Raw genomic sequence first — 21845 nt, forward strand, 5'->3', positions numbered from 1 at the left:
CCAGGAGAGTCATACATATCACACGTGATGTACTAAGCCTTGGAGAAGGATAAAGTTGAGAGATAAAGTACCAACCAATCAGCTCCTGGCAATCACTTTACAGGCTGCGTTTGAAACATGACACTTAGGAGCTGATTGGTTGGTACTTTATCTCTCTCCACGGCTTAGTCCATAGTACCCAGGTTCTCTGAGTGCAGACTGGACAATCTCAATCAGAAGGGGTGTAGAGTGCACCATTTCCTGCTACTAATAAGTGTGTTTGTTTTATGTGAAGTAATATAACTCTTTGCTGATTATATAGGACAACACCTTGGAATATTATCCTATGGAAGTCATTACAGGCTGTGTTTAAAACATGACAGTTAGGAGTCGATTGGTTGGTACTTTCTATCTCTCCACGGCTTAGTACATCTACCCCAAACACATGTGTAGCAGAGAAACCTACCAACAGAAGAGTTCTTCTCCCGTAAAAGCTACAAGTACATATCTCACTTGCAGGTTCCTGATACATGTACAATAATAACCCCCCCAGCTGTAGACTCCCGGCACTGCATGTACAATAATAATCCCCCAATACCTGGCTCCTGGCACTGCATGTACAATAATAATCCCCCAATACCTGGCTCCTGGGACTGCATGTTCAATAGTAACCCCCCAACACCAGGCTCCTGGCACTGCATGTACAATACAAAAACCCAGCAGCAGGCTCCTGGCACTGAATGTACAATAATAACCCCCTGTCACCATGCTCCTGGCACTGCATGTACAATAATAACCCCCCGTCACCATGCTCCTGGCACTGCATGTACAATACTAACCCCCAGCAGCAGGCTCCTGGCACTGCATGTACAATAATAACCCCCTGTCACCATGCTCCTGGCACTGCATGTACAATAATAACCCCCCGTCACCATGCTCCTGGCACTGCATGTACAATACTAACCCCCAGCAGCAGGCTCCTGGCACTGCATGTACAATAATAACCCCCCAACCCCAGCTCCTGGCACTGCATGTACAATAATAACCCCCCAATACCAGCTCCTGGCACTGCATGTACAATAATAACCCCCCAACACTAGCTCCTGGCACTGCATGGACAATAATAACCCCCAACACCAGCTCCTGGCACTGCATGGACAATAATAACCCCCCAATACCAGCTCCTGGCACTGCATGGACAATAATAACCCCCCAATACCAGCTCCAGGCACTGCATGGACAATAATAACCCCCCAATACCAGCTCCAGGCACTGCATGTACAATAATAACCCCCCAATACCAGCTCCAGGCACTGCATGTATAATAATAACCCCCCAACACCAGCTCCTGGCACTGCATATACAATAATAATTCCCCAACACCAGCTCCTGGCACTGCATGTACAATAATAATTCCCCAACACCAGCTCCTGGCACTGCATGTACAATAATAACCCCCCAATACCAGCTCCTGGCACTGCATGTACAATAATAACCCCCCAACACCAGGCTCCTGGCACTGCATGTACAATAATAACCCCCCAACACCAGGCTCCTGGCACTGCATGTACAATAATAACCCCCCAATACCAGCTCCAGGCACTGCATGTATAATAATAACCCCCCAACACCAGCTCCTGGCACTGCATATACAATAATAATTCCCCAACACCAGCTCCTGGCACTGCATGTACAATAATAATTCCCCAACACCAGCTCCTGGCACTGCATGTACAATAATAACCCCCCAATACCAGCTCCTGGCACTGCATGTACAATAATAACCCCCCAACACCAGCTCCTGGCACTGCATGTACAATAATAACCCCCCAACACCAGCTCCTGGCACTGCATGGACAATAATAACCCCCCAATACCAGCTCCTGGCACTGCATGTACAATAATAACCCCCCAATACCAGCCTCCTGGCACTGCATGTACAATAATAACCCCTTCCCAGGAAGACAGCTGGGGAGATCTGTCAGGCACACAAGGGTTACTGGCAGCAGAGCAGAAAATGAGCGGACTCTCTGCCCTCACTGCCGCCTCTCCAGCACAGGACAGACCCCGGATTACACGGACTCACCACAGCCGGGGAGATGGATACATGTCAGCACAGAGCCACAGACTCTTCTTCCTAGTACTCTGCCAGCTTCCTGGCCTGTCTGGGGGCCTCCTGTACTGACGTCATAGGGTGATGTCACCGGCTACGGGCGCTCGCCTGGCACAAATGTCTTCACTTTCGAACGCGTCGCAGCCACCACTCCAGCTGTGTTATACTGAGAGCTGTGTCATACTGAGCTGTGCACTGTGCAGTTTGTACGAGGAGGAGCTGGCACTGACAGTCTCACAGCAAACCTCAGTCACCTAAACAGTGTTTCCCAATAAAGCATGGCTGTTATTGCATTAGACAGGGCATAGAATATAGAATGTTATAGAATAGAGTGTTTGTAACCAAGTGCAGTTGCCAGCAGTATAGAAAGATCATAGGTGAAAAGGTACAGCATGCAATCTGCTGTGAAACTAGAAGTTCCAGCAAGCCACAGTCCGCAAGCTGGGACTTGTAGTTCCAAGAAGCTGGAGAGCCACAGGGTGCTTAAGCCTGATCTATATAGATAAAGGAATATTGTAGCTGTCAATAGCTAAACAATTTAGCACATAGCTTTTTTATCACGTATTTCCTCCCTAGTTACCTGGGTATGAATTCACAAAGACGCATTCATAATGTCGACACTATAATGTTGATTGCTGTAATTCTGACATGATTATAATGTCGACAGGCATTATTGTAGTGTTTAGATGTCGACATTACGGCGTCGTCAACGTGTTGCAAGTCGCCGTGAATGTCGACACAATGGAGATGTCGATGTTCTCTGTTGATATGCAGTACAAGTCGTCATTATGTAGTTCACTTACTGTGTGCTGCATTAGAACTGCTGACACAATGTATGTATCTCCTGTAACATGCACAGTTCATATATACATACACATATATATATATATATATGGTTGCAAATCGCAATTTCAGATGCATCTCTTCATGCAGTTTCTACTAAAGTACAAAGCACACATTAGGCCCTATTTGTTCAAATCTGCAAATCACAAACCGCCAGAGGCACCAAGCTTGGGGTGGGAACAAAGTGCCTGATTCAGAGATGTACGCTAATGCGACTGCAACTGCGTCTAATGTTAGCAAAGATCACCCGAGCATAAAGACGCCCACTACTGCCTTCTCACCTGCACACAACTACGCATACCTACTTAAACATCAGTACCATCGAAGTTCATCAGCGGCCATTTTACCCTTGCCGCATGTCTGACCTGACGCAGTCTTGGGAGCTCTTCTGCCACGCAGAGCTGCGTATGCAATTGTAGTGGCTAAATTATGCACGCCCTCGTAACGGCGTTCAAATGGCCCGGCATGCCTGCGTTTCGCTAACCACCCCCTGTCAACACCCCCAAACGGTCACTTCCTGTCAATCAATCTGCAATGGGCCTCCATGGTCTGCGTGAACACACAGCGAACGCACTGCTGCCATCCCGCACGCTCACTGGAATACATGCGCAATGGCAAATAATCGCTCGATCTGTGTGCGATTTCCAGTTGTGTTCAGCTCTGAATCAGGCCCAAAGTACCCAGGCCTGGATCCTGTCGGAGGTGTAAACTCGCCCCACTTACAGTAGGTGGCAAAGAAATTCTGACGAGAGTCACAGTGCTTGGTCTGACAAAGCTCTTGGCAGTCCGGCAAACTGCAAATTCATAAATACTGCAGTTTGTGTTAAAAAAGGCAAAAAAAAAAAATTGTCAATAAATATATATCCACCTCCAATAGTATAAAAAAGGCTCACGCATTAAAATGCAAAGGGTGGAATATAATTATTATTTTTGTATAAAAAGCTGTGCAAAATTAGAGCTGTTTCAAATAATATGAAATATTGCCAAATATTTAGAAAAAGGTTTTTCCCACAAATAAGCTATCATGCTCGGGTCCTGCTGCCATCAATGCCTGATTTTATTTTCTATGGTACTCTACTGGCCGCCATTTGCGAGTACTATGGGGCCCATTTATCAAAATTGATAATATAACCATTAAATTCGCATAGGGAAAATTACAATTTTCATGCGACTTTAGTATAATTAACTTGCCAGGGCCCAGATCAGTAGCACACTGGGCAGGTAGAGAGAGAGGAGACTGCTGCTGCTCAGTGGCACTTAGGGCCTGATTCAGAGCCGCTCGCTCTGAATCAGGGCAGGGCTTTTTTATGTTTGGAGCGGCCTCTTGGCCGCTCGCATAGCTGTGGGTGGCCACCCACAGCTAATGCGAGCGGCCAGGATGATGGTTGCGATGGTCAAGACCATCACGACCATCGGGCTTGCGACGAGACCCTTGTGGTAGGGTCTCGCCCATCGCAAACCCCAGAGAGCTTTAGGCTCTAACAGAGCCGGAGGCTCTCCACTGACATCACTTGTGATGTCAGTGGGGCCGCCCCCAGACGGCAGGCGTTCTCATGGGAACGCCTCCGTTTGGGTAGCTAACCCCCCCCGGCCTGCCCACCAAACGGAGCGAGCTGTCACTCAACATCGACAGCTCGCCCCCTTTGGTGCGAGACCCGGAGCGACGGAGTGCTCGTCACTAGCCGGGTCTCGCGCATGCGCACGACGGAGCCGGCTCCATCGTGCGCATGCGCTGTGGGCCACCATCGACCCGGTTGCGAGTGCTCAGCGCTTGCGACCGTGTCTGAATCAGGCCTTTTGTTCTGGGCGGTGACGGTTCAAGGGATTCTGCTGCTGCAATCTTCTCTCTCCTTGCAAGTGTTACGGTGGAGGGACCACACCACCTTGATTTGCCCATGCCCCCAGTACCGGGGTCCATCAATGCTCTCGACGGCCTTGATCTGCTGCGCTCTCTTGTTACATTCAGGGTTATCCCGCATTATTTAATAAATATACCCCAATATTTGTAAAACCCTTTTATAAATGCCCTTTATATAGAGAACAATTTACACATAGGCCCTAGGCAACATACTGGATTTGACAACCTTCCTACATAAAAAAACTAAAAAGAAAAACTACTATATAAAAGCGAAAATTTGTTCTTCTGTCTTTCTATACAAATCCACAGTTTACAAGCCAAGATCGTGAAATGTTACATACGAGCGTATTAAAACAAAGCCGAGGCAACTCAAAAAATGTTATATCAAAATTAATTACTGTTAATTTATAATTATTTGAAAACCAAAATTTTTGCTGTACGCTCATTGTGGGGCCTCACTGCATATGGGTAGGGCTTCGGAGTGAGCGTTTTGTGTTGTCATGTTTTGTCATGATCTTAATGTTTATTATCGAAGAGAGCTGTTGCAGGCTTTCCCAGCATTCTCAGCTCTCTGACTATACCAAATTACGCAACAACATTGACTTCTTCCTTCTAACTGAGTCAAAATGATGACTTTGCAAGGATCCTGCTGTACTGTGAGCTGCCAAAATATTACACATGGAATGCTTCTCAAAGTTTTTCTGTGCAGAATACAGGGAGTCGCTGTAGATGGTCATCCTGGTATCAGAGCAACAGAAGCTCTTGGCCGTGTTTACACAGTACATCCGACAAATTTTCTATCTCCGAAGTTTGCTTTACATCGTTACAGGTCCTACTTCCTCCGAAGACCTTAGGACTGTTGATGGGGAAGTTTGTCACACTTTTCGTGAGGCCTGCCTAAGGAGAGGTTTGTTGGAGGATGATGTGTAAACAAACATTCTTAAAATCCCGTGCAACGCTGGGTACGCCAGCTTGTATACTAATATTTTATGGTAAACTGAGGAGCTCATTCAGACCCGGACACTAAGCTGCGCTCTCACGCAGCTAAAAGGGTCCGGGTATGCAAATGACGTGATCGCACTGTCTGGTGTTTGGTCGCCCTCTATGTGTTAGCGACGGCAGAGCGAGCGCATGTTGGTATAAAGACGCCCACTTTTCTCTATAACACGTCATCTCCAGGAAGTGTAGGAACAATCGGAACCATCAAGAGCCATCGGAGCTGCACGCAGCGCTTGAGGTAGACCTTACCCTGCCGCAAGCACTGCAATCACTGCAAGCTGAAAAACAACCAAGTGACGTGTACAATGACGCATCTTTGCTAATTATGCACACCCTTAAGGTTTGACGCCCAGACACGCCTGCGTTTGCAGCACCACTCCCCCGTTCACAAGCACCTTCCCCTATTACTACCCACAAATGGCGCTCTCTGTCACTCAAAATAGCGTCCAGTCTGTGTACTACGAGCGCATGATTCCCGAACGCACTGAGTGACGCACGCATGCACATATTGACGCATGCTCAAACCGGCGACTACCGCCCAAAGCGTGCGTCTGTGGCTTAGTGAGCGGGTCTGAACAGGCCCTGAGTCCCTTACTGCACACTGGGCCTTAGGTTGCCTAATGGATGATCCAGCGATGCTTATACTAGCAATTTTATACATTACTGTTACATGCCACAATAAGTAGCCTTGACGCTGAAGTGTCCTAAACTGCTATGTAAGGCCAAGCACATATACTCAGTAAGCAATGTGTAATATACAAATATATATTGCGTAAGCATACAGTTCCTAATAACTACATTCATTTTATTTGTTTCAACAATATGGGTCCATTTCAGTAAGTTTAAACAGGGGAAAAGGAAAGAGGTTGAGCCGGTATTGTGGACAGATAACAATTAGTGTTGAAGTGACCCCGTGGTGCTGATTCACTGTGAAGTGCTGATAAAGGATGAATCAGCATTTCCTACCACAGAACTGAAGCCGTTGTGCAATCCTGAATATTTCATCACAGGTTACAGCACAATTACCAGAAATGCGACTGGAATGTGCAATATGTTATTTAAATAAAAAATGTGCTCTTATTTTAGTAAAAGAACAGACGACAAATAAAAAAAAATTTCTATTGTTAAAAAAGAGATTTAGGGGCCTATTTATCATAACTAAAAACTCTCTGGAGGTAATTAGGTTTAGAACTTGCATGGAGTTCTACCCAAATACCGGAGGAATTCATCATTCCTCCTCTCCATAACTATCTATTCCGTCATTTTTGCGATGACAGCTTCTCAGGAAATAGATACTTTTCCCTGCCTGCTCTACCTTACCGCAGCTGTAATCAGTGCTGCACATGCACTGTTACATCTACAAAATCGGTGCATGCGCAGCACTGCCTACAGCTGCGGTAATTCTGTGTCCCCCACCAACTCCCCCCCCCCCCCACCGCTCACCTCCCCCTACCCCACCTACTTGGCCGCTGCAGCCACGGACCAAGACCTCCGGTCTGAAGAGGAGAAAACAGTAAAGTAAAATATATATACATATCTTTTTAAAATGTTACTGTGTTCTGCCGGGAGAACAACAGTCGGAGCAGCAGCCGGAGCCGGAGGAGGGAGTGACGGAGTGTGCCGGAGGAGGACCTGCCCAGCTGACAGCAGGTAAGTGTAACCTGCTATATGCCACCTGAGAGTGGCGTATAGTAACATCATCTGGAACGACAGATTGTGTAAAATATGGCCAAATTGAGAGTAAATCGTCCCCACTCACGATGCGATGCGCAGGTCGCACATCGCATCTTCAGATCTGCCGTGCAGTAAGGCAGATCTGGCAAACTGGGCCCCGATGCACTGTGAAAGTCTGGATGCAGGAGAGATCGTAAGAAGATTGGACACCAAATCGTGTGCAGATCGTGTGGAGATCATGTGCAGAGCTGCCGGGGAGAGTTTGAAGGGAAATCGTACACATCGGCTGATTGTGAGCACATCGCTATGTCTGTGGCCAGCATTAGATGTAGCAGTACACGCCCACTTTACCGCCGCGCTCATAGGTGTTATTTTCACAATCTCCCTGAAATGCTTTTTAGAAAGTAGGTAAGCATGATTTACAGACTATACTTTTTAATAACATCACCAGCATTTCTTATTGACAATTTTATTGGTAGGGGCCCCCACAAACCTTAATCTGTCCTTGTATACAGGAGTTATATGTGATTACGGTGGAACTAAGCCTTCAGATGGAATGGGATTGAAATACCGAAGGCTCAACAGCTCCCGGTTCAATTCCCGACAGTGGAAGGCTGAAAGTAGGAGATCCTGACGCCCGGTGGTAAGTAAGCAAACCCTAACCCTCCCTTAGGGGTGCCTAACCCTAACCTCCCCCCTAGTGCCTAACCTCCCCCCAGGGGTGCCTAAACCTAAGCCCCCCCCTCTCCGCACCCTAAACCTAACCCTCCCGGGGGAGTGGGCTGCCTAACCTACCCCCGGTGATGCCTGATCCTAAACCCCCTTCCCCTAGCCTAACCCTAACCTTCCCTGGGGGGTTGCCTAAGCCCCCTTGGAGGTCCCTAAACCTAACCCCACCCCATCCCCGGGCTAAGTGTTAAACTTACCCGGCACTCGACGATCAGGATGGCGGGGGTCGGTCTTCGGCGTCAGGATTAAGATAGGCATCTGTATTTCGACACCTATCTTAACACCCATGACGGGCAGGTAGTGTCAGGATTTAGGCCCTGATTCAGAGCCGGACGCTCTGACAGATCGCTCGCTCTGAATCAGGGCCGTCCCTCTGAATTTAAGAGCGACCTCCTGGCCGCTCGCATAGCTGTGGGTGACCACCCAAAGCTATAGCGAGCGGCCAAAATGATGGTCGTGATGGTCAAGACCATTGCGACCATCGGGCTTGCGACGAGACCCTTGCGGTAGGGTCTCGTTGCCGCAAGCCCTGGAGTGCTTTTGGCTCTATCAGAGCCAAAAGCACTCCCACTGACATCACTAGTGATGTCAGTGGGGCCGGCCCCAGACGGTAGGCGTTCCCATGGGAACGCCTCCATCTGGGCAGCCACGCCCCTGGCACGCCCACCAAAGGGTGTGTGCTGTCAATCACCATTTACAGTGCGCCCCCTTTGGTGCGAGACCTATAGCGACGGCTTGGCCGTCGTTATTCGGGTCTCGCAAATGCGCACGACGGAGCCGCGCGACGGAGCCGGCTCCGTCGTGCACATGCGCACTTGGCCAACATCGACCCGCTTAGACCGGCGGCATTGCGTCCGCTGGTCTATTAAATACATCCCCTTCAGATATATTTTTATTTTTTTGCAATTTGGTATTGATACATCTATACAGGTTTTGGATCTTTAAGTTATAAGATATTCCCTGATGTAGTTGGCTGCTAGTTGCTCATATATTAGGTTTGTGATGTGCCCAGTTGTGGATCTGCTAATACATTTGTGGTACAACTACACAAATAGGTATACAGTCAGGTTCATAAATGTTGGGACATCGAAAGAATTTTCATATTTTGACCTCTATTCACCACCACAATGGCTTTGAAATGAAACAAACAAGATGTGCTTCAACTGCAGACTTTCAGATTTAATTTGAGGGTAATTACATCCAAATCAGGTGAACGGTGTAGGAATTACAATGTGCCTCCCACTTTTTAAGGGGCCAAAAGTAATGGCACTATCAACTCAAAAGCTATTTCATGGACAGATGTGGGCTATTCCCTCGTTATTTCATTATCAATTAAGCAGGTAAAAGGTCTGGAGTTGATTCTAGGTGTGACATTTGCACTTGGAATCAGTTGCTGTCGACTCTCAATATGAGATCCAAAGAGCTGTCACTATCAGTGAAGCAAGCCATCATTAGGCTGAAAAATCAAAACAAACCCATCAGAGATAGCTAAAACATTAGGTGTGGCCAAATCAACTGTTTGGAACATTCTTAAAAAGAAAGAACGCACCGGAGAGCTCAGCAACACCAAAAGACCCGGAAGACCACGGAAAACAACTGTGGTGGATGACAGAGTAATTATTTCCCTGGTGAAGAAAAAACCCTTCACAGCAGTTGGCCAAATCAAGAACACTCTCCAGGAGGTAGGTGTATATGTGTCAAAGTCAACAATCAAGAGAAGACTTCACAAGAGTGAATATAGAGGGTTCACCACAAGATGTAAACCATTGGTGAGCCACAAACACAGGAAGACCAGATTAGAGTTTGCCAAACATCATCTAAAAAAGCCATTACAGTTCTGGAACAACATCCTATGGACAGATGAGACAAAGATCAACTTGTACCAGAGTGATGGGAAGAGAAGAGTATGGAGAAGGAAAGGAACTGCTCATGATCCAAAACATACCACCTCATCAGTGAAGCATGGTGGTGGTAGTGTCATGGCGTGGGCATGTATGGCTGCCAATGGAACTGGTTCCCTTGTATTTATTGATGATTTGACTGCTGACAAAAGCAGCAGAATGAATTCTGAAGTGTTTCGGGCAATATTATATGCTCATATTCAGTCAAATGCTTCAGAACTCATTGGACGGCGCTTCACAGTGCAGATGGACAATGACCCGAAGCATACAGCAAAAGCAACCAAAGAGTTTTTTAAGGCTAAAAAGTGGAATGTAATGCAATGGCCAAGTCAATTACCTGACCTGAATCCGATTGAGCATGCATTTCACTTGATGAAGACAAAACTGAAGGGAAAATGCCCCAAGAACAAGCAGGAACTGAAGACATTTGCAGTAGAGGCCTGGCAGAGCATCACCAGGGATGAAACCCAGCGTCTGGTGATGTCTATGCGTTCCAGACTTCAGGCTGTAATTGCCTGCAAAGGATTTGCAACAAAGTATTAAAAAGTGAAAGTTATATTTAGGATTGTTTAGTTTGTCCCATTACTTTTGGCCCCTTAAAAAGTGGGAAGCACATATAGAAACCGTTGTAATTCCTACACCGTTCACCTGATTTGGATGTAATTACCATCAAATTAAATCTGAAAGTCTGAGTTAAAGCACATCTTGTTTGTTTCATTTCAAAGCCATTGTGGTGGTGAATAGAGGCCAAAATATGAAAATTCTGTCAATGTCCCAATATTTATGCACCTGACTGTATATCTTGTTGAAGAAAGTGGTATTCTTCTCTAGTAGTTATTAATAAGGGAACTGAGATAGAATGAGTGGGTGAGCGCTGTCTGGAGATTTGTCTTTGTGGATCTGCTAATGCCTGAATCTAATACCGGGAACGGGAACTTCACACCAACAACAATTTTAATATATGCTCATTTTTTCCACCAAGAAACTGCAGAAAAGTTAATAACAGTTAAGTGCAAATAAAAGTATCACTGCAGGAACCTGCCGGTGACTGACATCTCAACTGAGTGGGCAAATTTAAATGCCCACCGGGTTATATTGCGGTCCTGCCACCGCTAAACAATGCCAAGATTACCGGTATTCTGCAGGGGGGGCGGGCCACAATGACGCGATTCAGTATGAATCACGTCATCAGCTCCCCCCAGACCACCCACTTGTATTGTATAAGTGGACGATTGCAGTGGAAAAGTGGACACTGTCAGGGAGGGGGGCAGCCGGCTGTGAGACTTGCCCACTCATCTGGGCGGCCAGTGGCATCACCTGATTTTCGGGAGCCTCCCAGCCGTTCTGGGTGAGTAGGCAAGTATTGCGTATGTTCTTTGGTACAAGGTCAGTTTCTTTGTGGTTGATTCCTGCCTGAAAACCCCACATTATATGACACTATAAATTAAAATTTACATTTTTAAATCCAGTGTCACCCTCCAGTGTACTCTTCATTGAATCTACATTGAAATAAATGATTCTAACAGCTACCACAAGCCTGCATTATAGCTAACTACCTATCTAGATCTAGCACCAGGCTTATATGCCCCCACCATCATGAGAATCTTAGATCTGATTATAATTCTTAGGGGTGGATTTACTATAACTTCTAAAAGGAAAAGATGTTGATGTTTCCTAGTGACTAGATAAACAATAGTTAAACTCTGGTTGCTATGGGCAACACAACATTCTTCCCTTTTTCAAAGTTTTAGTAAATCTAGCCCTGATTCAGAGCCAGACGCTCTGACAGAGCGCTCGCTCTGAATCAGGGCCGTCCTTCTTGATTTTCAGAGCGGCCTCCTGGCCGCTCGTATAGCTGTGGGTGACCACCCACAGCTATAGCGAGCGGCCAGGAAGATGGTCGCGATGGTCAAGACCATCGCGACCATCGGGCTTGCGACGACACCCTTGTGGTAGGGTCTCGGTGCCGCAAGCCCTGGAGTGCTTTCGGCTTTATCAGAGCCGAAAGCACTCCCACTGACATCACTTGTCAGTGGGGCTGGCCCCAGACGGTAGGCGTTCCCATGGGAACGCCTCCGTCTCGGCAGCCACGCCCCTGGCACGCCCACCAAAGGGGGCGTGCTGTCACTCACCATCGACAGCACACTCCCTTTGGTACGAGACCCGGAGCGACGGCTTGCCCGTCGCTATCCGTGTCTCGCGCATGCGCACTGGGCCAACATCGACCCGCTTGCGAGCGCTCGCGAGCGGGTCTGAATCAGGCCCTCTATTCCTTATTAACTAGGAACTGGTGAAGAGCTTTATTAAACAGGGAGATTCATCAAACCTTTGAAAGAGGACAAGTGGAGATGTTACCCATAGCAACCAACCACATTATATCTAGTATTTATCTAGCACATCCTATATAATGACAGCATATAATCTGATTGGTTCTACGGGCAATTTCTCCACTAGTTGTCTTTGGAAAATGTGATATTTAGAGCTAAGAGTAAATCCACCTAAAATGTGCAGTATTGCACCTTGATAAAACAACGTTGCAGTGTCACTGTTGAGGGACAAAAAAATAGGTGCTATGTAATATAGTGAGGACTACTGCACAACCATTTCATATATATTCATCGCTAAAAAGTCCAAAATATCCTAACTCCACATCTCACAAATTGCCTGGTAATTATCAGTGGTTCAAAAAATAGCAACAGAGATGAGAACATTTGTGATTAGTGGAACAATCTATTTCTAAAGGCCGGTGTCTAGTGTGTACCGATCTCATAAGCGACGGACCCGGCAGCTAATCCTCCACTATGCGCAAAAAGGGCCTGATTCACTATGGATCGCTACTCTGCTTATACACACGCACCGCAGTTGCTAATATCAGTGGTGATATATAAATGTTTGCATTCACATTGCGATTGCATTCTGACAAAAGGACGCCCACTTCCCCTCACTCACATCCATATACTAGGGGAACATAGCAACCATCGGTAACATGGGACCCATATGCACACTTGCACAAGCCCTGACCTTACTCAGAAATTGCTAACAGCCACGCACGCTGTCAGTGCTATGGCTGCTTATGGCCACACAGTGGATAATTTATGCACATCCCTGCAACGGTGTTGAAACGCACTGGCACGTCTGCGTTTGCCCGACCACCCCCCGGTTACCACCCACAAACGGCGCTTCCTGTCAACCACTCTGCTCTGGGTCTGCATAGTCCTTGCAATCGCAGTTCCGGTTGCTTTTGCTAGTTTGCGCACGCACACTGCGATGCATATGTATGCACAGAGCACAAACATCGACCGATTGCGTGCGTATTAGCATCTGCGTTCCTTGCTGAATCAGGCCCAAAGTCACATAATTGGATGCACATCAGTTGCACCATCGGACATTAGAGCAGCCCTACGACTGCTCAGAATGTGCGTCAGAACATGGCCGCTGCTACCAGTGCAACTATCAAAAAAGACGCTATCACTGTCAGCGACACGCCTTCATCTAGCTAGCCGCCCTCCTGTTACCAACTAGGAACTCCCACTGAAATTGTCTCTCTCTGCGTCCAAATTTGTTCTGCGTGCACAGGCGGTGACTATCGGGATGCATGCGCAGTATGACTCGGACCCATGTGCAGGCTGGAAACATCGGTGGCTTACGCCCGAAAACAACTCTAAGTCCAGCTCTGAATCCAACCCTTAATGCGCTGCATCTACATGTTAACACCCCAACCTGACTCTCCAAGTGAAACAAGTGGTAGATACGTCCAGCGCTAAATGCCGATGCAGGTTTTTCGTTTGCGCATTATAACAAATTTTAGGCAAGACACAGCTACAACAGTTATTGCTGACCCATGATTTGTCAGACGTTCCCAGTTGTTTTGCCCACTTACTGTACAATTACCCGCATGAGCTCATGAGAATACATATAACATGGTTCATGTTGCACGTAAACCTGTGTCTTATTTTGTGAGATACTTAATTGGTCAACACTTAAGCTGTCGATGGTTAAATTGACGACATCGTAATGTGGAACTGACATTGCTGTTGCGGTAGGATTGTTATTAATTATTAAAAGCTCCTTATATAACGCCAGCATATTGCGCTTTACAATTGGGAACAAACAGTAACAGAGCAATAATGGGGAAATAAAAAGACAGACAGAGAAGTAAGAGGGCCCTGCTCGTAGCATGATGGCCCAGCCAGATTGCAGAGGTTCTTGGTGGACTGTATAAACCAGTCACACAGGAATTTTGGCCTAGGGTCAGGAAATTGTTTGGACTGTATATAGGGGATGTAATTGGGTAAGCTAACTTATGGCATGTGGGTGGTTCTGGGAATTGATAAGTTTGCCTGAAGAATTGAGTTTTCAGGAATGCTTGAAGGTTTGGAGACGAGAGGAAAGTCTTATTGTGCATGGGAGGGCATTCCACAGGAAGGGTGCAGCCCGAAACAAGTCCTGTTACTTAAAGCATTTTAACTGTCTCAGCATTATAACTTTAAACATGATCTACAGGTTTAAGGTTATAACGCCAACACAGTTAAAATGCTTTAGGTAACATTACTACCGCCTCTGCATTCTTGGGTGGGCATTACAGTGTGTCGACATATCATACCAAACCTCTTATTTTAATCGTTCTACCATTGTGTTGTGTGTGTGCAGGCACTCGTGCCTTTGAGCATCCCTTGGCATGTTCTGCAATTGGTGCAGTTACAGTAAAACATCCTGACCTGGTGCTGCTAAGCCAACTGGTGGTAGTCTCATAATTCACCCCCGGACATGTTAGCAACTGCTTTATATTGGATACAGAGACATAAGGAGTAGCCAGTGTCATCTGAACATTTTCTTTGAATTTGTATCAAACCTTAGGCCTGATTCAGCATGGATCGCAATTGGGATTGAGTCCCAGGTCGCGATGGGAAGAAGTCCCAGGCTCCTTCCTCCGGACGTCGGGGCTCTTGTGCGCATGGGTGACCCGTAGATTGCGCATGCGCACTCCCATCACTGCTCCGAAATGAGCAGTGAAGCCGCTCGCGGGACAGCTGATTTTCGGATCAGCTGTCACCACGCCGGAGCAATGATGAAATAAATCCGGAATCCGCGGAGAGTTAGGATGTTAATTAACATAATGAATAGGCCCCTAAGTTACCATCTCATCAAGTTGTAATTCAGCCAGTATTGAGCATTCAACCCCTTGTATCTCCCAAAAAACACTCCTATTTCCTTTTCCTAATAGAATGCCAGCTCTTACTAGCAAAATCCCTCCCCCTTCTCTTGTTTCAACCCTCCCCGTATGTCCATAATCTTAGCCAGTTGGTTTACTGTATACTTGTAATGATGTTTATATTTTATTGTTTTATTCCGTTTACCCTGCTTTTTATTTGTGATCTGCCCAGCGCTGGGTAAATTTGGGGCACATCATAAATTATTAATAATAATAATAATAATAAAAATAATAATAATAATAAAACAACAATATCAGAATGGTTGCACAAAACTCATGACCTACAGCAGCCAACCTCGGTCCTCAAGGCACACTAACAGTCCAGGTTTTAAGGATAGCCATACGTGAGCACAAGTGACTTAGGGCCTGATTCAGAGCCGCTCGTTAGCAGCTGCTCGTTCGCTCCGAGCGATGTTTGCACAACTGCGCATGCGTACGGATTGTAATACGCATGCGCGAACCAGTCTGTGCGGCGGAAAATTGTTTGTTCGCTAGATAGCGAGTGCCTGCTATTTTGAGTGACAGAATGAGGCGTATGTGGGTGGTAACAGGGGAAGGTGCTTGAAAACGGGGAGTGGAGATCCGAACGCAGGCGTGCTTAAAGGTCAAAGCGGGCGTTTTATGGGTGTGCTTAATTAAAACAGCAGCGTCATCAACCACGTCAGTTGGGTGTCTTTTAGCCAAAACTGCTCGCAAGATTGCGGTAGGAAAAACCAACCACAAGAATAGCGAGCAGTTCATACGCTGTTCGATGTACTCGATTAATCTAATAAATAGCGGACATGACGTATGATGCGAGCGGCCAGGGGGCGTTTTTATCAAATAAACGACCGCATGTTTTGTTTGCTCGTTCAGACATGGAGGCGGCAACAGACCGCAAGGAGCGAATGGTTCATTTGAATAGCCACCCCCTTTTTCTGAACGAGCGAGCTCTAATTGCGAGCGGCTCTGAATGAGGGCCTTAATTAGTACCTCAGTTATTTTGATTTAACCATCTGTGCACAATCATGAATATAACTAAAACCAGGACTGTTAGTGTGCCTTGAGGACCGAGGTTGGGAATCACTGACCTACAGTATACAGGTAGTCCATCCTTGGTGAAGTGGGTGATGGCTGGTAGCATATTTATAAGTGCTGTGTATAGTACTAACATAGCATTTAGTATTTATGCGTATTTAAGTAAAGCTCTGTTATTTGATATACTGTATTACGTGTATAGTTATTTACATGCGATAAATGGGTTTGGCCGTTTATCTCCTTGCCCACATTTGCAATGCCTGCAGCAAGGTCTCGCCTCAGAGCCACAGCAGAACGCTTAGATTAGACCGCCCAGTTTGTTGATTTATAATGAGCTGCTGTATTTCACAGCCCAGAGCATATATAACACAGGGAGATGCTAAATAGAACAAAATAATGAAAACGTGAACATCCCTGACCACCAAACTGTCTCTAACATCGAATAATAAAGTATAAGACACACCACCATATATTGTATATATCTGTACTGTTATACAGTATATGACGTTTTTGGCTTGGGAACACCTTCGCCAGTGTGCAGTGCCGTGGAGGCGTCCTGACAACGCAACACCAATGTCATTTAGTGCAACAGAGGATCTACCGGAACATTAAGATATGGGGCCTGATTTTCACAGCTGAGCGATTATCAGAATACTGCGCATGCGCCTGAGTCGCACTTGGTATGCCCCAAGGTACATTGCTGTAGTCGTGCGCAGCGATTATTTACTCGCAGTGTGATGGACAGTCAGGGAGTGTTTCGGGGGAGGTAACGGAGTGGCCGCAAAAGAATGTAAGCATTCCACAACCGTTTTGAGGGGCGGGTCACCTCCTGCGCCTGCGATCCCGCACAGTAAAAATGGCTCCATCGTCTCAGTACAAGCGGCTCATTCTGCTCCACCATAGGGTTACTCAGAAGACCGATTATATTGAAGGATTTGCGACCGAAGCTGCGCTTTTGTAGGCAGGGGCTTGGATTTGCAAAGCCGCTGGTGGGCGACCCAATACATTCCACAGCGCCTGTGACATTTGCATAGTTTCGCGCAGCAGCTGCCTACACAGACGCAGCGGCGGCGGCATTGGCGTACAATTGTGAATGAGGCCCACAGTTCACTAACAGAACATATTGCCTACACATTCCTTCTTTATTTATCATGCTAACAGTTGAGTACCAAGAGACAAGCCCAGCAAGCTATGTTTTACCAGCTGTTTGTAACCTAAAGTGTGCATCTCTAAGGGGTTGGGTATGTGATACCAGCGCTCGGGATCCCGGCGTTCAGAAACCCGAAGCCGGTATCCTGTCAGGGTTAGGATACCAACAAGTGTCGGTAGGTGTCCTAACCCATCTCCTACCCTTATCCCTAACCCTCCCTCCCCACTGCCTAAACCTAACCCTCCCGCCAGCGCCTAAACCATACTTGCTGACTTTCTGTCTGCTCCTTCAGGGAGGGAGCAGCCAGATTGGCAGGATGGGGTGGCGTGGCCGGGACAAGGGGGAGTGACCAGGTGGGTGATGAGAATTTGCGGGCGTGACCACGCAATCACGTAATTTTGGCTCCGCCCTGCTACACAATGCCGATAATACAGGCAATGTGGAGCAAGGACAGGCCAAAATGAGGCGATTCAGTGTGAATCGCATCACCGGCTCCCTCCGCTGTGGGGGTTTAACTATTAATCGCGGGGGGGGGGTGGGGGGTTGGGGGGGGTTCGGGGGCAAGGTAGCTGCCGGGAGGCTTGCTTGCCTTTCCGGGGGACCGGGAGCTGCACCCGATTTTCGGGAGGCTCCCGGCAATATCGGGAGGGTAGGCAAGCCTGGCCTAAACCTATAAACCTAACCCTCTCCCTAGTGCCTAACACTTCCCCTAATCTCGCTACTTATCTTTGGGATGCCGGCGCCAGGATTCTGACAGGTGTTGTGATTACGGCACCGGTATTCTAGGTGCCGGCATCCCCTTTGCCAGATTATTGACCACATTCCATTCTAAAACATGTGAGTATCCCAGTCTTCCAAGACATGAACCTTTATACTGTAGCACAAAAATATACTAAATATTTTTTTAGTGTTCCTTTAAAATAATGTAGTTCCTATTTAAGCACTCACGAGAGGCTCACGACAAAATATAACAACTACTAGTGCAAACTAGAGATGAGCGGTTCGGATTCTGTGGAATCCGAACCGCTCCGAACATTGGGGATCCGAGTCCACCCGAACCCTGTTCGGGTGTTCACCGCCTGACTCGGATCCCCGATTTTAGCTTTTTTTGTAAATTTTTGTAAAAAAATCCAAATCCAAATCCAAAGCCAGTCACCGCAGTTTGGCAAATCCAAATCCAAAGCGGACGACGAATTAGAACCAAATCCAAATCCAAATCCGGCAAAAATGGTCCGGCGCACATCCCTAGTGCAAACGTGAATGGACATTCGTCAAAACAGGAACTTAGCTCAGAATACAATACTTGTGGATTAACATGTATACATATTACCTCTGTAAACTTTTTTTTTTTCTAAACTGTACTGGGGTCAGCTGGGAGAACACAGTGTCCGAGCAGCCGCCGGAGCCAGAGGCGCTGCAGCCGCAGATAAGTGCGGGACAGTGGGGAGGTTTTTGGAGGGGGGGGGGAGGGTTACACAAAATTACCGCAGCTGTAGGCAGCGCTGCGCATGCGCTGGTTTTACGAATGTAACAGCACCGATTACAGCTGCGGTAAGGTAGAGTAGAGAGGGAAAACTAGCTATTTCCTGAAAAGCTGTCATCGTAAAAATGACAGCTTTTCGGAATAGATAGTTATGGGGAGGAGGAATGATGAATTCCCCCGGTAATTAGGTAGAACTCCATGCGAGTTCTAAACCTAATTACCTTCAGTGAATTTATGATGAATAGGCCCCTCAGTCTGATGAGGGGACATCTCACAGATTCTGCGCTGCTACTTCAAAGTGGGTGAGCTCATTTTAGAACAAACCAAGGCCCTCATTCAGAGCCGCTCGCTATTTGCGGTCGTTCGTTCTAAAACAAGGGGTGGCTATTCAAATGAACCGTTCGCTAATTGCGGTCTGTTCACGCCTCTAAGTCTGAACGAGCGAGCAAAACATGCGGTTGTAATTTTGAAAAATACGCCCCCTTGCCGCTCGCACCATACGTCATGTCCACTATTTATTAGATTAATCGAGTACATCGTACAGCGTATGAACTGCTCGCTATTCTTGTGGCTGGTTTTTTCAACCGCTATTTTGCGAGCAGTTCTGAGTAAAAAAAAAACAAGTGACGTGGTCAATGACGCTGCTGTATTAATTATGCACTCCCTTAAAACGCCCGTTTTGACCTTTAAGCACGCCTGCGTTCGAATTCCACACCCCCGTTTTCAAGCACCTTCCCCTGTTACCACCCATATACGCCTCCTTCTGTCACTCAAAATAGCAGGCATTCGCTATCTAGCGAACAAACGATTTTCGGCCGCACTGACTGGTTCGCACATGCGTATTAAAATCCGTACGCATGCGCAGATGTGCGAACATCGGTCAGAACGAACGAGCGGCCGCTTACGAGCAGCTCTGAATCAGGGCCCAAATCAGTTTTGTTTTATGCCGGCATAACAAATGATTATTATACACCTCGGTTCTTAATCCAATTGAAATTTGTTTATATATATGTGGCCGGAGATTCAAATCCCGACAGCGGCATCCTGACATCACTGAAAATCCCGATCGTCCAAAGGTAAGTATTCTCTAACCTATTCGGCCCCCTAACCCTAACCCTCCCTTAAGGGTGCCTAACCCTTTTTCTCCCCCTAAGTGCCTAGCCCTAATCCCCCCTCTAAGTGCCTAAACCTAACCAAACCTTCCCCGCCGCCTAAACCTAAGTCCCCGGGGGAAGGGGGTGCCTAACCCTACCCTCCCCCCAGGGGTGCCTAACCCTTCCGCACCGTGGCTGTCCGCTCCCGTCGCCCGGCTTACCTTCGATCGGTAAGCCGAGTGTCGGTCCCCCGGTGTAGGGAAAATGACAGGCGGCAGGATTTCGACACCTGTCATTTAAGCCTTGCCGGGATTATACAGTCGAGAAGCCGACGGTCGAGATTCAGTCCATCGGATTCCCGACATATATATATATATATCCAGTGACTTTGATTGTGCCGGATCACAAACAATATATATGCAAGTGCATAAATAATACAGCTGTATTGTTCTCAACCGACTAAAACCTCATCCATACCTAAGACAATATTCTGCACATACAGGCTTCTTCACAAAATCTTTGAATCATTTTTCAAGACTTTATTTTTACTTTTTTAATTTACTTATTTTTTCCTGTCATCATTTTATTATGAATTTTTATAGTGTCTTTTTGGTAAATAAATGTATTCATTATAGAGAATTAGCTCAGCCAATTTTTCATTTTTCATTCATCTTTACCATTCACTATAGACCTACCTCCAGCCATTCATTATATACACCTACCTCCAACCATTCACTATGTACCTACCCCAATATTCACTGTATCTCTACCTCCAACCAGTCACTATATACACCTACCTCCAAACCATTCACTATATACACCTACCTCCACAACATTCACTACGTACCTACCCCTATATTCACTGAATACCTACCTCCAACCATTCACTATAGACCTAACTCAAAACCATTCACTATATACCTACCCCCTACATTCAGTTAATTTCATCCCTCTATATCTAGGCAGTAAATTCCCTACAAGACTATATATCAATACCGACCTTGTGAAATATTCTGTCTTCACTTCCAAACTGCAATTTTGCTTCCAATAAATGTGGCGCTTCCTCTGGGTTCTTTCTCGGGAAGCGTGTTCATCTGTTATGGGAGAAAAGTGTTCTGTTGAAATATTAAGGAGAGATAACTAAAAGGGAAAAAGTAGTAAGTGAGAGTATTGCCTGTGCTAATCTCCAGCAGCCAGCAGTGTGGGAGTCAGCTGACGAGAGAGAGACACTTTCAGGATGTATCATACTGTGGAATTCACCCAAACTCTTTGTCTTCAGAATATAATCATGTCACTAATGTTGTGAGCATCATAGACTGGTCCACAATGTAACTGTGCCCATATATAACATCATTCAAAAAGCACGCAATTATAAAAATGAAAAATATAAAAATTGTTCATAAAAATGTATATGAATGGGAAAAAAGGAAATTCTTATATATATATATATATATATATATATATATTTATTGTGACAAGAATCACATAGACCGGAGTAAAATTTAACAGAAGTTTTATTTTCTCAACACAGGCAGATATACAGGTCAGTGCAGTGTTCTTTTAGTGGACCCCTAGGTCCAGGATCCCTAACACTAGTCACCCCGGGGCCTATAACCTGGGCCACTAATTCACCATCAGGATCATTGTGGATTTGCACTGACACAACTTTAAAGACAGATAATAGGTGATGCTAATTGGCCTTGCTTGTGGCTTACAAGTGATCCCAGGAAAACCTGGACTGGATCTCATTACCATGCTGTTTATTGCTCCATCTCTGCACAAGCCTGCTGCTC

The 21845-nt window shown here is 46.4% G+C and overlaps 1 protein-coding gene across 2 annotated transcripts in view; it reads right to left on the minus strand.

The window, feature by feature from the left end:
- Positions 1–21142, minus strand: part of BACH1 (BTB domain and CNC homolog 1) — a 65715-nt gene extending 44573 nt beyond the window's left edge. Inside the window, exon 1 of one of the 2 annotated variants that reach the window (XM_088481669.1) lies at positions 21053–21142. The gene's annotated coding sequence lies outside the window, so the exon portion shown is untranslated. Of the gene's footprint in view, positions 1–2065; positions 2207–21052 lie in introns of those variants that run through there. The other variant, XM_088481667.1, reaches the window with a different exon arrangement.
- Between the last annotated feature and the right edge of the window lie 703 nt (positions 21143–21845).

The sequence above is a fragment of the Taudactylus pleione genome, unplaced genomic scaffold (genome assembly GCF_031769625.1).
Source record: "Taudactylus pleione unplaced genomic scaffold, aTauple2 ptg000276l, whole genome shotgun sequence".
Taxonomy (NCBI): Eukaryota; Metazoa; Chordata; class Amphibia; order Anura; family Myobatrachidae; genus Taudactylus; species Taudactylus pleione.